The 14,994-nt window shown below is 34.6% G+C and overlaps 1 long non-coding RNA gene across 1 annotated transcript in view; it reads left to right on the top strand.

The window, feature by feature from the left end:
- The window catches only part of LOC141457158 (uncharacterized), a 108,991-nt gene that overhangs the window by 2,509 nt on the left and 91,488 nt on the right, over nt 1–14,994 (top strand). Inside the window, exon 2 of the long non-coding RNA XR_012460221.1 lies at nt 4,030–4,065. This is a non-coding gene — a long non-coding RNA (uncharacterized lncRNA). The remainder of the gene's footprint in view (nt 1–4,029; nt 4,066–14,994) is intronic.

Genomic DNA, 14,994 nt, shown 5'->3' on the forward strand with positions numbered 1-14,994 from the left:
CCGCACGAAGATGAGCATTCGCAATGGGACGTGGTTCGAATCGTCCAGATTGAGTTTTCTGACATCTTTGGGATTTATTTACGGCTGGAGCGAAGAGATGACATCAGTCAAATGGTGTGAAAAACAACTGGATATGAATCATAATACAGTTGTAGATTGGAACAACTACTTGAGAGAAGTTTGTGTAGAAGTATTAGCGGAACGTGAGCCAAAAAAAATCGGTGGTCGTGAAAAAATAGTTGCGATAGACGAGAGCTTATTTACAAAACGAAAGAACAATGTCGGTCGAATTCTTCCACAACAGTGGATATTTGGTGGCGTTTGCCGCGAAACGGACGAATGCTTTCTAGTTAAGGTTCCAAACCGTTCTTTACCAGTACTGTTAGATGCGATAACAAACCACATTGAAGAAGGGTCAATCGTCTACTCCGATTCCTGGAAGGGCTACAGCACAACTAAAATGGAAGAAGCTAGTCTACAGCATTTCAAAGAGCATTTTTTCAGTGCACTGCCGGCCTCCGGACAGTGTTCTCTCGTTACAGACAACACTGTGAGCTGTAAGAAGCTCCTAGGAAGAAAAAAATCTAGTTTAAAATAGCATTTTAATGCTATCTAGCGGCAGAAGCATAAACTAAACTTTTCTAGTTCAGTTAGCAAGTTTGATGCGAGATGAAAATAGTCGAAATCTCTAAAACCAAAATCTGGATTAATTTATCTCTGATGACGTAGATGAAAGTCCAAAACCGGTTAGGGACACAATAAACTTGCGTGCTATGGACGGGGAAAATCAAAGATAATACTTCAAGCTTTAATACTTTGTAGTCTTGGCTTACATTTCTGGATAGCCAATGTGCATGATACTCACAGTAAGTTAATGGGAGTTAACTTATAATAAGAAATCAGGAAGTTAATGGGTTAATACTTGGTTGAACCATAGAGGAACCCTAGATACCAGCTATAACTTTCTATCTCTGGAAACCCACCATAATTCAAACCTAGGCAAACAAGTGAAATAAAAGATATAGTCCTTTATTATTAACAGTTAGTGTAGAAAGTTTGTTTATCTTATTGTTTAAAATAATTAATTTTGCAACTAAATAACGAGCAAAAAAATATCTAACAGAATTATATAGACTATAAAAAAATTCTATCCATTACTACAAATTTCTCTTGCCCCAGCTTTTATTATTATTATTATTTTTTTACTTTTAAAAAGTTATTTCTGTGAAAATGTTAATTGGTTAAGTTTCTACAACTTTCAGTTGCACATTTACTACAACTACAATAAACACATTCGCCAACAGCAAATTAAATTTGAAAATTTGCATATTGGACTATTTGATATGTGTTGCATAGTATACTAACTCGTCTCGTTGACTGCAAGTGTTGACTTTGTTTCTTTTATAGTCCCAGGAAATATCAAGATTTTCACAGAATGTGGAAATTATATGAGGGAGAATAGTAAAACTTTTAAATGAACTTGCTTACTCTGCTGCTCTCTGGCGACAAACTATCTTTTTTTTTCTTTATTTTCTTTATAGTCAGAGAGTTATCCAATCATCAGGCATTTCCTTGTTTACTCATTTCTGTATAAATAACAAAAATAATAATAATGTTCTAATAATAAAAAGAAGTGTTTTTTTTTTAAATTATGCAATTCTTTAATCTCAACATTTAGTTAAATGTAGAAAACAAGCAGTAAATTCAAACCTAGGGGAGTGGATGGAGTATTAGGTTTTATCTGAAATTTTATTCTTTTAATGCATTTCTGTTTTAAATTTATCGTAGACATCTAAGGAAAAAAAAAATTAAAGGACAGGCAGTTGGATTCGAACCAGGGATCTTAGGTTGAAATTCAGTTTAACCACTGAGCTACTTTCTTCTCTCCGATGTTTTTTGTTTTACAATATGTGTGTTAGTTAGAATTAAATAATTTTTGAGAAACTGGCAAGAGAAAGTTGTGTTAGTGTGAACTTCATAATATTTTTAATTAGAGAATAGTATTAATAATAATTAAATAAATTTTAACCTTCATTAGTAGCAGAGTTTCGATAGTGTTTATAGAATCATGTTAGTTCAGGTTGACTTGTTAAGAAGAGAAGTTGCAAGTGCAATGCACTTTAGTATCCGATTCAGGGTAATAATGAGTAGTAGGTGACAATGAAGCCAACTAGTTAGCGTCTGTAGGAAGAGAACAATCAGCATAGGTGTTTCCGCGAGCTACCACACCACTGACGGAGTATCCTACTAGGAGCGACACAAAACAGAAGAATGTGAAGAGCATATGAGACAGTGAAGACGGCATGTTCCCATCCCATGGTAGACACTCTTAGTTGGTCCTGTAGTGTGGTAGCACACCATTAATGACCGGGTTGTTCAGCACCCAACTTCATTTGTCACGTTGACACCATCCTGCGTGCGCGCGCGCGGGTATGTAGGTCTGTGCACACTGTTGGACGGGCGGTGGAGGCCGTGTAAAGGGCCGTCTGGCGGCGACAAAGAAAAAAAAAACTAGAACCTCTATTGCCTCCCAAGAATAGAGTGGATCGGGGTTTTACAGAACGGCAACGGATAGCAGTTTCTCTCAATGTATAACTAGCCGATTTGAAAGAGTCACATCGACCCACAACTTACTTGCTTATTTGTCCTGGTTATATGTGGATAAAGCCCAACTTGTTCACCTTGTGCTCTCCTCTCCTAAGCTAGAGTAACCATCTTGTTGTATTTTATTTATCCATTTACCACCACCTTGCTTTCTGGTTCCATCCTTTCCAGCGCTATTACAGTAATATTCACTAATTATCAGATCTGACATTGCTTCCTCTACAATAATATCTGCCATGAAGGCCGATGGTGCTCTACGCCTGCTCCGCCTTGAGCCTGGACTTGTAGTAGCAACATCAAGAAACTCCAGGACAACGAAGAAATAATTTCTCAGACTCGCAACAGACTCTCCACGACGCACTAGAATTGACTCACTCCACGGAGACTGCATCCATTATCCCTCAGTACACTCCTATACACAAAATCGTCTACTGAAACTCCTTTCCATCCTAGACTGCCATCCTAATCCTCTCTGCCGCGACGTAGCCTCCTTCAGATCCTTCTATTCTTTACAGGACACAAAAGAATAAAAACACATCCTTCCCTAACTCTCTCCACTAGCTGCAGGTTTTTCCTTTCCTTTTTTTTCCCTGCATTCTTATCCTGCTCATCTTAACCTTTCTACTAGCACTGTTAAGAAGGTTACAATGTTTTGTGCATTGTACTTCATTATTTATTATTTATTGAATTAAAGATTTATTCTATTCTACCTGCCAAGAAGAGTTACACGAATTTCTCTTCCTGAAATTCTAATCGTCTTACTTATAAATTTTATTCCAAATTCAAATTCTCTTTTACAGAAGACAAATTTATTGCGATCATGTCGAATTTGAGAAATTTTCTGGAAATATCTGTTTTTGGATCCATTGAAAATGTTTTTATGTATTTTACAGCAGCAAAATTTTTAGCTGTTTCTATTTTCTTTCTCTTTAATTTCCACGGTTAAAGGAATTAAACTGTATAAGCTGTATCAGGAGGAAGTCGGGTAACTGGTAAGAGTTAGGAGAGTAGAAGTTAGTTAAAAGAGTAACGAGTAAGATCTAGATGCATTATACTAACGTGTATAAAGTCATTTGTGCTGCAATATTGCAATATTATACTAATTTTTCCTGCTTTACAAGTAAAATAAGGTTAAAACCGAATTTTAACTATATCTGCGAAGAAATAAATGATGCAATTCTTAGAGAAAGTCAGCGTCATACAGGCTATTGTATTATTGTGTATAATATCTTTCTTGATCTGTATATTGCCCAATAGATAAAAAAAAAACTGTAGTTCCCCGTGAGGGGGGAGACTCCCCAAGAGCCCTTTGATACAGCATTCAATAAATTTGTACATTTTGTTTTCCTCTTGATATAAGAATTGCTGTTTCCCTTTTTGGCACCCTCATTTTTTTTTACACACTATTTATATTTTTGTTTTCAGATGCTGCTTTGGATTCGTGACAATTGGAATTCGAAAGTAAGTAAATTAAAGTTCATTAATATTTAATAAAATACAGCCAAATTATTTACATTTACAGAACGCTTAGTTTATTTTGATTCTAAAATAAATGTGTATCGAACAAACAAAAAATCTTTGCCCGAAATAATACTAAATAGTTAAAAGATGGCTACCAAATTTTAGTAGAAATAATAAGGATTAGAAGGGAGGGGATAGCGCTAAGCGGTTAGCGTTTTGGATTCCCAAAAGGAGATTCTGGGCTGTTGGTTCTTAGATTTTTTTCTTCCTAGAAGCTTCTTACAGCTCACAGTGTTGTCTGTAACGAGAGAACACTGTCCGGAGGCCGGCAGTGCACTGAAAAAAGCTCTGGGCGCCAACAACCTTAGATGTTGACGCGCCTTAAATCATTAAAAAATAAAAAATTATAATAAAAATAAATAAGAATTAGATTTATTGTCCGTAATATGACTTGCCCATTCATTATAAGACCATTCACCTATTATCTAACCTTAAAATCTTACTTAACTGATCGGTACTGCCGCGTTCGTCAAGGACAGGCCCTCTCGTCCTTTATACCCATAAAAGCTGGAGTCCCTCAAGGAAGCATTCTAGGCCCTTTCCTTTTTCTAATATACTACTGCTGACTTACCTCTATCCCAAAATGCAATAGTTTCAACATTCATCCCACTCCGATTCGGTGCAAGCCAGTCAGAATATTCAAACTCGCTTAAAGCTTCTCGAAACCTGGTTCCGAAAATGGAAAATAAAAATTAATGAACAAAAATCCAGTGCACATTACGAAAATCTGCGAGTCCACCAGTTCAACTGAACGGTGTAACGATTCCTCCAGCTGACGTAGTACTTTACACTTAAGACTGTACATTGACAAGAGACTCACCTGGGGAACCCACATACTCGACTGAAATGACAAGACCGTGAATAGACACTACAAGCTACTTACTACTTGACCGCAGATCCAAACTCGACTTGAATCACAAACTGACTGATTTACAAGACACTGTTAATATTTGACATACGGAGCAGAAGTGTGGGGCTCAACCAAACCCTCGCAAACTCGCAAACGCCTACAGACACTACAGTCTAAAATCTTAAGAATATGACTTGAATAATGTCTTTTACGGTGAAATTTATTAAATAATGTTCTAACTAATAATTAAAATATGTTTTAAAATTTACTAAATTAGATAGATGTCTTTCTGGGCAAGGACCTTCATCTTTTTTTCCCTTAAAATTCGAACTTTCATTCAATTTCAAATTCATTATTAAAATATTGATTTAAAAAAAGTTATTATAATTTTTTTTTTTTGAGATGTAAACGCTGGCGGACCACGTTCTATATTCAAACTCTGAATTTACATAACAATTAGCTATCTTTAATGAAATATTTTTAATAAATTGGCTAAACTAAGAATTGGAATTCGTGAAAGAGATAGAAATTATAGGGTGACACGTTCTTAAAATAAGCGCTAAAATGAAATCCCTAAATACATAAATATGTAACATGTCCCATAATTTGTTTTGAAGAAGAAGCAAGCATAATCTCATGCTTTTTCAATTTTAATTATTTTTTTTTTATTTAATTTTTTCATAAACCCCCACTTCCGACGACTTTGTTTGAACGGACAAAATGTATCATTGTGAGAAAGATAAGCCACACGAAAATGTAGGGTAGCGTGCGAGTTATTTTATTTGGCTTTAAATTTACCGACTAGTTTGGAGTGGTCATGAGCGAACAATAACCAGGGAAGGTTCGTTAGGTGGTGGTCTTATCCCAATGATGGAGTTATCTGCTTTTTTTTTTTTCTTTCTTTTGGCAGCGGGTAGGGGCAGTTGGTTTTCATTTTTCTGGGATGTTAAATGGATAGAAAATGAAGAAGCCGAGGAGTAGCAAAAGGAAAAATCCTCTGGAAATGTAAAAAAAAAAAAAAGATGTTGAATAAGTGGTATGGAGCGGGTGAATATGTGTTAGAGGAGGAGGAGATACTGGGGTGTGGGGCTAAGTGTAGTTAGTTGTTGTGCACTTGGATGGAGAGGATGCGCCCCGCCAGCGTATCCTGGTGGTGCCATATCCCGAGACATATAAATCTGTCCAGCTTTCAGACCTCTTCTTCTACGGCATCCCCCCCCTTTCGCAAAAACACCCCTCAAGCAAATTTTCACCCTGACACCCAACCACTGCCCGCCACAGACCTACAGGGTTCATACACTCAGACCGTGACCCCTCTGTCTAGCTAGCTAGCTTTCTCCACCTCCAAAGTGTACTCATCCCATTTCCAACTTCTTCGAATAACTAATTACGATTAGTCACTTCATTTCGTGTGCACATCATCTTACTACAAAATTCCTGATGGCCACTTAACTTACCATTCTTCAGTCCTCAACCCTTTACGCCAGATTTATTACTTCTTTACGATATCTCTTACGGCTTAGCAGTACATTCTGTTATATGCTCATTACGTATGTAGATGTGCAACTTATATTTGAAAATTTTACCCATCTAAATTCTTCCTCGGCCAATCTGAGAGAGGTGGTTAAGCTGCTCTCTATTGTGTCATTGCCTATACAGTATTAAGAACAATTCTATAAAAAGTAAAAAGTAAAGTTATACCTACTTTTTTCAGGCGGGCTTTACGTCCAACTACCAAATTAGGTTTCGTGGACGGAGGCGACTAGCAAACATACTTTACACTAAATTTCTTTTATTAACCATTAAATAAAATCCAAGGCCTAAGACCGGGAATCGTACCCAGTACCACAATACATATTAGCTTTACAGGTCTCTTCTCTAACCGCTCGGCTACCGTGGCGCTTACAATTCTACATTAAATTTAATTAAAATTCGTCTGACTCTAAGTATCATTTTACTCGAAAAGTTTATTGAATCTTTCAGTTTTAAAGACATTTTTTTAAGAATTTATTGAAACAAACAGTTTTAAGAATAACCCCACACCAAAAAAACAAAAGCTCTTTGCAGTATAAGACAAACCCTATAAAATACAAAAGTGCGCTGTTAACTATCCACCCATAAACACTTTAAAATGGTGTTTTCTCTCTCAGAAACCAAAACTTCAACCACCAGTATGTGATTTGCTATGATAGTAAGCCGTGAAGATGCCCTAGTCTCCCTAAGTCGAAAGCTTAACCAAAATTTTAAAAAAAATTATTACTGAAGTTGGGAAGATTTTTTCTTCCTCTTTGACTAATGAATCAGCTCCCAAAAATGAAGAAAAAGAATCTACGATACAAAAATCTTCTTTTTTTTTCCTAATAGTGAACTTAGATAAAGGATTCAAATTAGCGAGGAATCGGACCAAATAAAAACAAAAACTCGTCTTTTCAGCCAACGTTTCGGCAAATATATTGTCTTCTTCAGGGCCTGGATATTACAAATAAAAACAACACTGTTTCAATTTCCCAAATTGTTTTGTATTGTTTTCATTTGTAATATCCAGGCCCTGAAGAAGGCAATATATTTGCCGAAACGTTGGCTGAAAAGACGAGTTTTTGTTTTTATTTGGACAGATTCCTCGCTAATTTGAATCTTTAATATAATATTTTTGCGGTTACTAAAAGCTATTATAAGTTAACTTAGATAGTTAATTTTTGTTTTATATTAAGAATTCGATTTAGGGATTAATCGGTCTAGAACGTTGGCAAAAAGACGGGAGTTGTTTTTTATTCTGGATCGATTCCTTGCTAATTGAATTCTGAATATAAAGATTTTACGGTCACTAAAAGCTATTCATAGTTAATTTTTTTTTTGTAATTTTAATTTTATATTTGTTTTTACTTTAAAGAGAAGACAACGTGATCGATATATATCGTTGTCGATATATTCGATTTTTGAGCTCACACCAGAAATATCGGTTTCCATACTTTTTAGCTCCCCCCCCCCTCAAATTGGTCTGGGCGTGCAAATCTCTCTCTGTGTGTGTGTAAACAAAAACGAGAAATTCGCATAAATTTCAAATTTTATTTTTAATTAGCTTTTGGGGCAAAATCACTTAGCACCGATTTTCTGAATCAATTCAATCTCAAATTTATTCTGGAATGTTTTGGAAAAGAACTCTTAAACCACTTTCCCATTGTTCTAATGTAGTTCTACAGTTTTCTTTTGAATGAGTTTCCGTGGAAAATATTTTTTTGAAGTAGTTCTGGGTAATTCAGATTAAGCAATATTTATAGCTATTAGGTGGTCGTATCGCCTCTGTAATTTAAAGCAATCAGATATTTAAATAAAATTCGAATTTGAAGCGGTAGTGGCACTTTACAATCTTGTAAAAACAATTTTTCACTCAAAATTGTTTAAAAAAATAAATAAATAATATTATTTAAATTGCGGAGTCATGAGAGTGTTTCACCCCAAATAATATTATTTAAATTGCGGAGTCATGAGAGTGTTTCACCCCAAATAATATTATTTAAATTGCGGAGTCATGAGAGTGTTTCACCCCAAATAATATTATTTAAATTGCGGAGTCATGAGAGTGTTTCACCCCAAATAATATTATTTAAATTGCGGAGTCATGAGAGTGTTTCACCCCAAATAATATTATTTAAATTGCGGAGTCATGAGAGTGTTTCACCCCAAATAATATTATTTAAATTGCGGAGTCATGAGAGTGTTTCACCCCAAATAATATTATTTAAATTGCGGAGTCATGAGAGTGTTTCACCCCAAATAATATTATTTAAATTGCGGAGTCATGAGAGTGTTTCACCCCAAATAATATTTTTGTTCTTTATTTGTTTTAATATTTTATTTAGTTCACTTTTATTTGAACTCGTTCAATCAAACTTGGCCAAATAGTACTGCAAATACGAGGGTCGTTTGAAAAGTCCGTGCAAAGTCAGAGAGATAGCACTTCTGGCGCGTATCGAGGTTATGTTTAGTTAGTAGCATCTATTGGAAGAACACACACCAAGTTTCAGCCTGATCGGTCTATTTCTTTGTGTTTGGCATTCGTTTGAATCGAGGAAGTCGAGTGATTTTCTCACGCTTGACCAAAAACGAAATCGTGTGAAGTGTTGCAAGGACGGTTTGCAGCTGTTCCAGAAGAATCCGCAGGACTTTAAGCGTCGTTTCGTCACTGTGGATGAAACATGGATACATCACTACACTCCTGAGACCAAAGAACAATCTAAACAATGGGTTACCAAGGGGGAATTTGCGCCAAAAAAGGCGAAGACCGTTCCTTCGGCCGGAAAGTTTATGGCGACTGTCTTTTGGGATTCGCAAGGAATAATCCTCATCGACTATCTGGAAAAGGGTCAAACTATTACAGGTGCATATTATTCATCGTTATTGGACCGTTTGAAAACCGAGCTGCAAAAAAAACTCCCACGATTGGCCCACAAAAAAGTCATTTTCCATCACGAGAACGCACCAACTTACACCTCAACAGTTGTGGTCGCAAAATTAATGGAAATAGGGTTCCTACTCGTTTCACATCCCCCCTATTCTCCAGACTTGGCTCCCTCGGACTACTATTTGTTCCCCAATATGAAGAAATAGCTGGCGGGAAAAAGATTTTATTCAAACGAGGAGGTGATTGCAGAAACGAATGGCTATTTTTCAGACTTGGACAAATCCTATTATTCGGAAGGGATCAACAAACTAGAGCAGCGTTGGACGAAGTGTATAAGCCTAAAAGGAGACTATGTTGAAAAATAAAAAAGGTTTACCCCAAAAAATTAAGTAGTTTTTATTTTTGCACGGACTTTTCAAACGACCCTCGTATTCACTTCATAATCTATTTATTTAATTGGGAAGAATTCTTTTATAAATAATAAATGTTCTTCTTACTTAGTATGTGAAAGTAAAAGGTGTACCTATAGGTTTAAAGGCTTCATAATATTTCTATTGTTCGCCATTATTCTATAAGTTAGAATAGGTTTCAATTTTACACGGAATATAAATTATGGAACTTGTTTCAATAAACCCCCTGGCGTCACGGATACACCAATAGTGTAGACCAATTTTATATAAACCATTTAATAATTTTTCGATCTCAAAGAACGTCAATACTACAATATTATAAGAGGAAATAGGCTACAAAAAAAAAGTAACCTTTCAGAAAATAATTTTGTGTTACCTTGCCAGTAACAGATTAAATCATTTTATACATGCATCCGGAAATTGAACTGCAACTATTATTTGTAAGGGTAACCCATGTATATATGTATATAATAACGCACGCACGGTCAATATCGATGGTTAAATCGATAGTAAGAACAGATCAATGGTTTTTTAAAATGCGGCCATAAATGATGAAGGTCACCTAATCATCTATAGTACATTACCCCGACCCACATGTATCGACTTTATTCTTAGTAGTTTTCATTCTTTCTAAGATAGTTTTTATATATTTTATTTTATTATTGTTGTTGTCAAAGTAGTGAGTGGCTCCGTTAGAGCCACCAACCGGCGGGGCTGGAATAACTTTTTCCAATCAATGCTGCTGTGTCTGGGTTTGGGTATGGTCAGTTACATGTTTGAATTCGACCAAGTTAAAGACCTGCTGGCCGAATTGTATCTTTCACTACTAATCGAATTCTATAAATAATTTTTTCCTAATTTAAGATTAGAATTATTCTTCTGTATATACAGTCGAATCACTCAACAACGGACACTGGCGGGGGAAAGCAAAGTGGCCGCTGTTTGGAGGTGGCCGTTAGAAGGAGGTAGCCAAGTTTCATAATGAAAAAATATGGATTTTTTTTCCAAACATCTATTTAAAAATTGTTTATTATTAATAGATTTAAAAACGTACATAATTGCATAATTATTGCAGCTACAAGATATGCATCAAATTTTTCTTAATTATCCCCAAAAAAAAAATCAAAAACTACGTATTATTGACTTCATTAATAATTTTTATAATAATCATCGCATTTATTCATAACAATAATAATTTATGGTAAAATTATCATCATACTATCATCTATTATTAGAAAAATAGAACAAACCTTTCGGCAAGTTGACGGTGGCTCTATTTGGCTTTTACAAAATCTTCTAACACATTTATTTTCTCTTCTAGAGTTAACCACTTTCGTGTGGGAGACATATCGGAAAAAATAATATTGTACGTCCAAAGTAGTATTGAAAAATGATTAAATTGGTACAAGATGTGTGAGCTTATACAGGAAACTTTTGAAAAAAACAAAAACTTGAGAGGGGATAATTACTTTTTATCACCGCGTCAAACGAACTTTTAATAATAAGGTGGTCGTTGGTGGGAGGTGAAACATTTAATCCGTTCCCCAAAAGCCAATGTCCGCGGTCGCTATGTAGAGTGTCCGTTAGGCGGAGGTTCTTTTATATAGAACGTGTATTAGGGGTAAAACGAGGAAATCCAAAAACTGTCCGTAAATAGAGGTGGTCGTTAGTGAGAGTGTCCTTTATGGGAGGCTCGACTGTATATTTAATTATATGTAAAATATATAAAAATTTACAATATTTTTGAAACACAGGTGTTAAAATACACGTCCCCCTCTTTTGAGTAAATTCGAGCCTAATATTGACAAACTTAATAAACAATTTTTTTTTTTTAATTTAAATAAACGTTTTTCTAAATATTATTTACAAAATTGCATTTTATTGCTCTAATTAGAACAGTCTCATTTAAAATGTAAGTTCGAACTCAGAAACAGGATAAGACTCATATGGCACTCTGTAATTAAATCAAAGTAATGATTGCGATTGTGATTGATTTAAGATGTGGTAAAGTTAAAAATTTTAGGGGGCGCTAGAAAATAATTGATTCTCAAATTGGGGCGGTAGACGAAATAAATTTGAGAAATTCTTTCTCTCATTCAACCTCTAGTGAGTAGAATCTCTAATTGAATGATTTTGCTAGAAAATTCGATTAAAAGTAATTCAGGGAGCACATTTCTTTTAAACTCCAACCTTCAGACTTTGAAAGAAATTTGTAAGATAGAACTTCGAGAATACCAATTTTAATTTTTTTAAATTTAAAATAAGTCAACGACCTTAATAAAGTAGTTTTTTTTACTTATCACCAAACTATACACATTCCTATAAAAATAACTATTTTCTTACCTTGACTGTGGCTAATTCAAGTTTCTAAACATTTGGGAAGAGCAGCCGAGATGATTTTTACCCTAGAAGTAGTAGTTCTTGTACTAGATTTAATTTATTTTTGTTTGTGAGGCCATTGTCTTTTCCGCAGACAAACAGATGTACTATGTCCAAATAGAAAAAGCTGATGAATGCTCTGCCATTCTTTATATTTTCCACTCCTATTGTTCATAGAATCAACAAAATGTTTGACCAGCTGATGGCCAGTCTAATTTCTTAACGCTATCAAATATATCCTTGTGTAACCTTGTTTTATTAAGTGTTTTCTTGAAAGAAATTTCGCTTTTCAAAAGAGCCTAAGTGAAGAATTGTATTTCTTTCTATGCTATAGTATTAATATTAAATATTTTATTCATCTGATGGTAACTATTCTAACTCTAATATGAAAACTCTTACAATTTTCTCTTACAATAATAATTACTCAACTTTTTCTTACAATAATTACTCAATTTTCTCTTACTAACAATAACTACTATTAACTGACAAAATTTAATATTTATGTATTTATTACATCCGGTACAAATGATTATACAAAATTGTTGAGTTTATCCCGTCTGACCGTTTCCGGATTTATATCCGACATCAGAAGTTGATTAATTCTACTTTCGCTATGTTATAGTAGTGCCTATTATTTTCAGACGTGTTTTACGTCTAACTACCAAATTAGGTGATGAGAGCAGACGTAAATTTCTCTACAGATGTCATAGTTTTCAGTTTTTACTGAAGTCCTGGAACTGTTTTTCGTTTTGTTGTCTCCTGTAATTGTTCCTGACTTTCGTTTTGCCATTACATTGATTTGTACGTAATTTGTTAATAAAACTGCAAATCTTAAAAGAGTGAATCAGACGGAAGTGAAGGATCTGTGATGGATTTCTGGTCCAACATACAGCATACATCTTTACTGACCAACTTTCGGGTTGCGATGGAGGTACACTGACGATTTTATTGTTCTAGATGTTTCTGTTTTTTACCTAGAATTTTCACGTACAGTTCCTTTTCTAAAGTATACAGTTGCTAATTTCTGTTAATTCTAGGCAAAATCATGTATTTCCGGTTTAAAAAAAAACATCCAGAATTTGACATAATCATAGTGCTTTCCTCTAAGCAATCGTCAGAGTCATAAAATAAAATCATTATTACATAAAAATAGATAAACTGCACCAAGATAATAGAAAAAAGAGCTCTAAATCGATATATTCGGGTACAAATTTATCTGACCACAGACTCGTAAAATGAATTTTTAAAAGATATCTAAAACAAATTCGTAATACTAGGATATTTTAAGTAAATGTAAGTTGGTTGTGCACTTTATCACAGATACTCACCATGTAGTTCCTACCACTTCCTGTCTAAACTTGCAACTCCCTTATTTTTATTACCTTCCCTTCTTATAACCATCAAATATATATTTTTTCTTTACTTCATAGGGTGCGTTCCACTAAGCGCTCACAACGATCACGCTCAAGACCGCGTTTTTGCCCGTTCCACATGCTTGCAAGTGTTACTGTCGAAAAGCCAAGTAGAATGGTATATGGGGCGTTCTAACCGTTCATGTATACATTACAAATGGCGACCTCAAAAATAAGTCAGAAGCTTGAAGAGGTTGTTTTTTAATTTCAACCCCGTTTATAAGCAGTTATAATAAACTTTATTAATTATTGGTAAAGTTGACTTATATTAAAAGTATATATATAATTCAATTTTTATATTACATTTTCGTGAAGTATTTATAAAATTTAGGTTATTATTTATAAAATTAAAATGTATTTTGTGGCAACAGTAGGATATTTATTAATGCAAAGTAATAATGCTTTAGAAAGTTCTTCATCTAGTTCCGATGAAGAATGGAATGCAATTTTACAAAATCGCAATGGTGAAAAGCGAAAACTTAAGCCACGTATTATTCAACTATCAAAGTGTAATTGGTGGTTATTCAGTGATTTAGTATGTAAAGGGATAAGTAATTTTTCATTTTATAATTTTTTTTAGACTTTCAAGAAATACATTCTATTATTTACATGAAATAATACTTTCATTTACCTCATATAATTTTTTCGGTCGCCATCTTTGCTTTTAAAAATTGTGCCAAATTTCTGAACGCCCACTTCGACCCAGCTGTTAAGGTGTTGGGCGTTGTTAGCTTTGCGAGAGTGAAAATAATGACGTCATTAGTGACGTTTTCGCCACGACCACAACGACTGAGGTCTTCAAGTGGAACGGCTAAAGGTACATTTTGATAGTTGTGAGCGCTTAGTGGAACGCGCCCAATGTCGTGTGAAATTTTCGCAATGGGGTTATTTCTCTAAATTCATACCCTTTATTGCTCTGGCCTTTTTCCTTTTTCTTATTTCTTTTTTTAATTTCTCTTAACAAGGGATTAGGGCCCTAATTTTTAAGGGCAAGCAGCTGGATTCGAACCCGGGCTATCCGCGTGGGAATCCAGCGCAATGTACTGAGCCAATCGCTTCAATTTATTATATTAACAAGAAATCTTTATAAAGCAAAAGAAGGATACAAAGGACAAATGAACCAACAAGCACTTTCTTCTTGAACAAAACTCTTTATTTAAATTAAAAATCAGCCAACGAATTTCTTTCTCTACACCATTATTCCTGTCAATGTTATTTACGAGGGTCGTTTGAAAAGTCCGTGCAAAAATAAAAACTACTTAATTTTTTGGGGTAAACCTTTTTTATTTTTCAACATAGTCTCCTTTTAGGCTTATACACTTCGTCCAACGCTGCTCTAGTTTGTTGATCCCTTCCAAATAATAGGATTTGTCCAAGTCTGAAAAATAGCCATTCGTTTCTGCAATCACCTCCTCG

This window comes from Rhodnius prolixus, unplaced genomic scaffold, assembly GCF_049639745.1.
Source record: "Rhodnius prolixus isolate KJV_2025 unplaced genomic scaffold, Rpr scaffold_10, whole genome shotgun sequence".
Lineage (NCBI taxonomy): Eukaryota > Metazoa > Arthropoda > Insecta > Hemiptera > Reduviidae > Rhodnius > Rhodnius prolixus.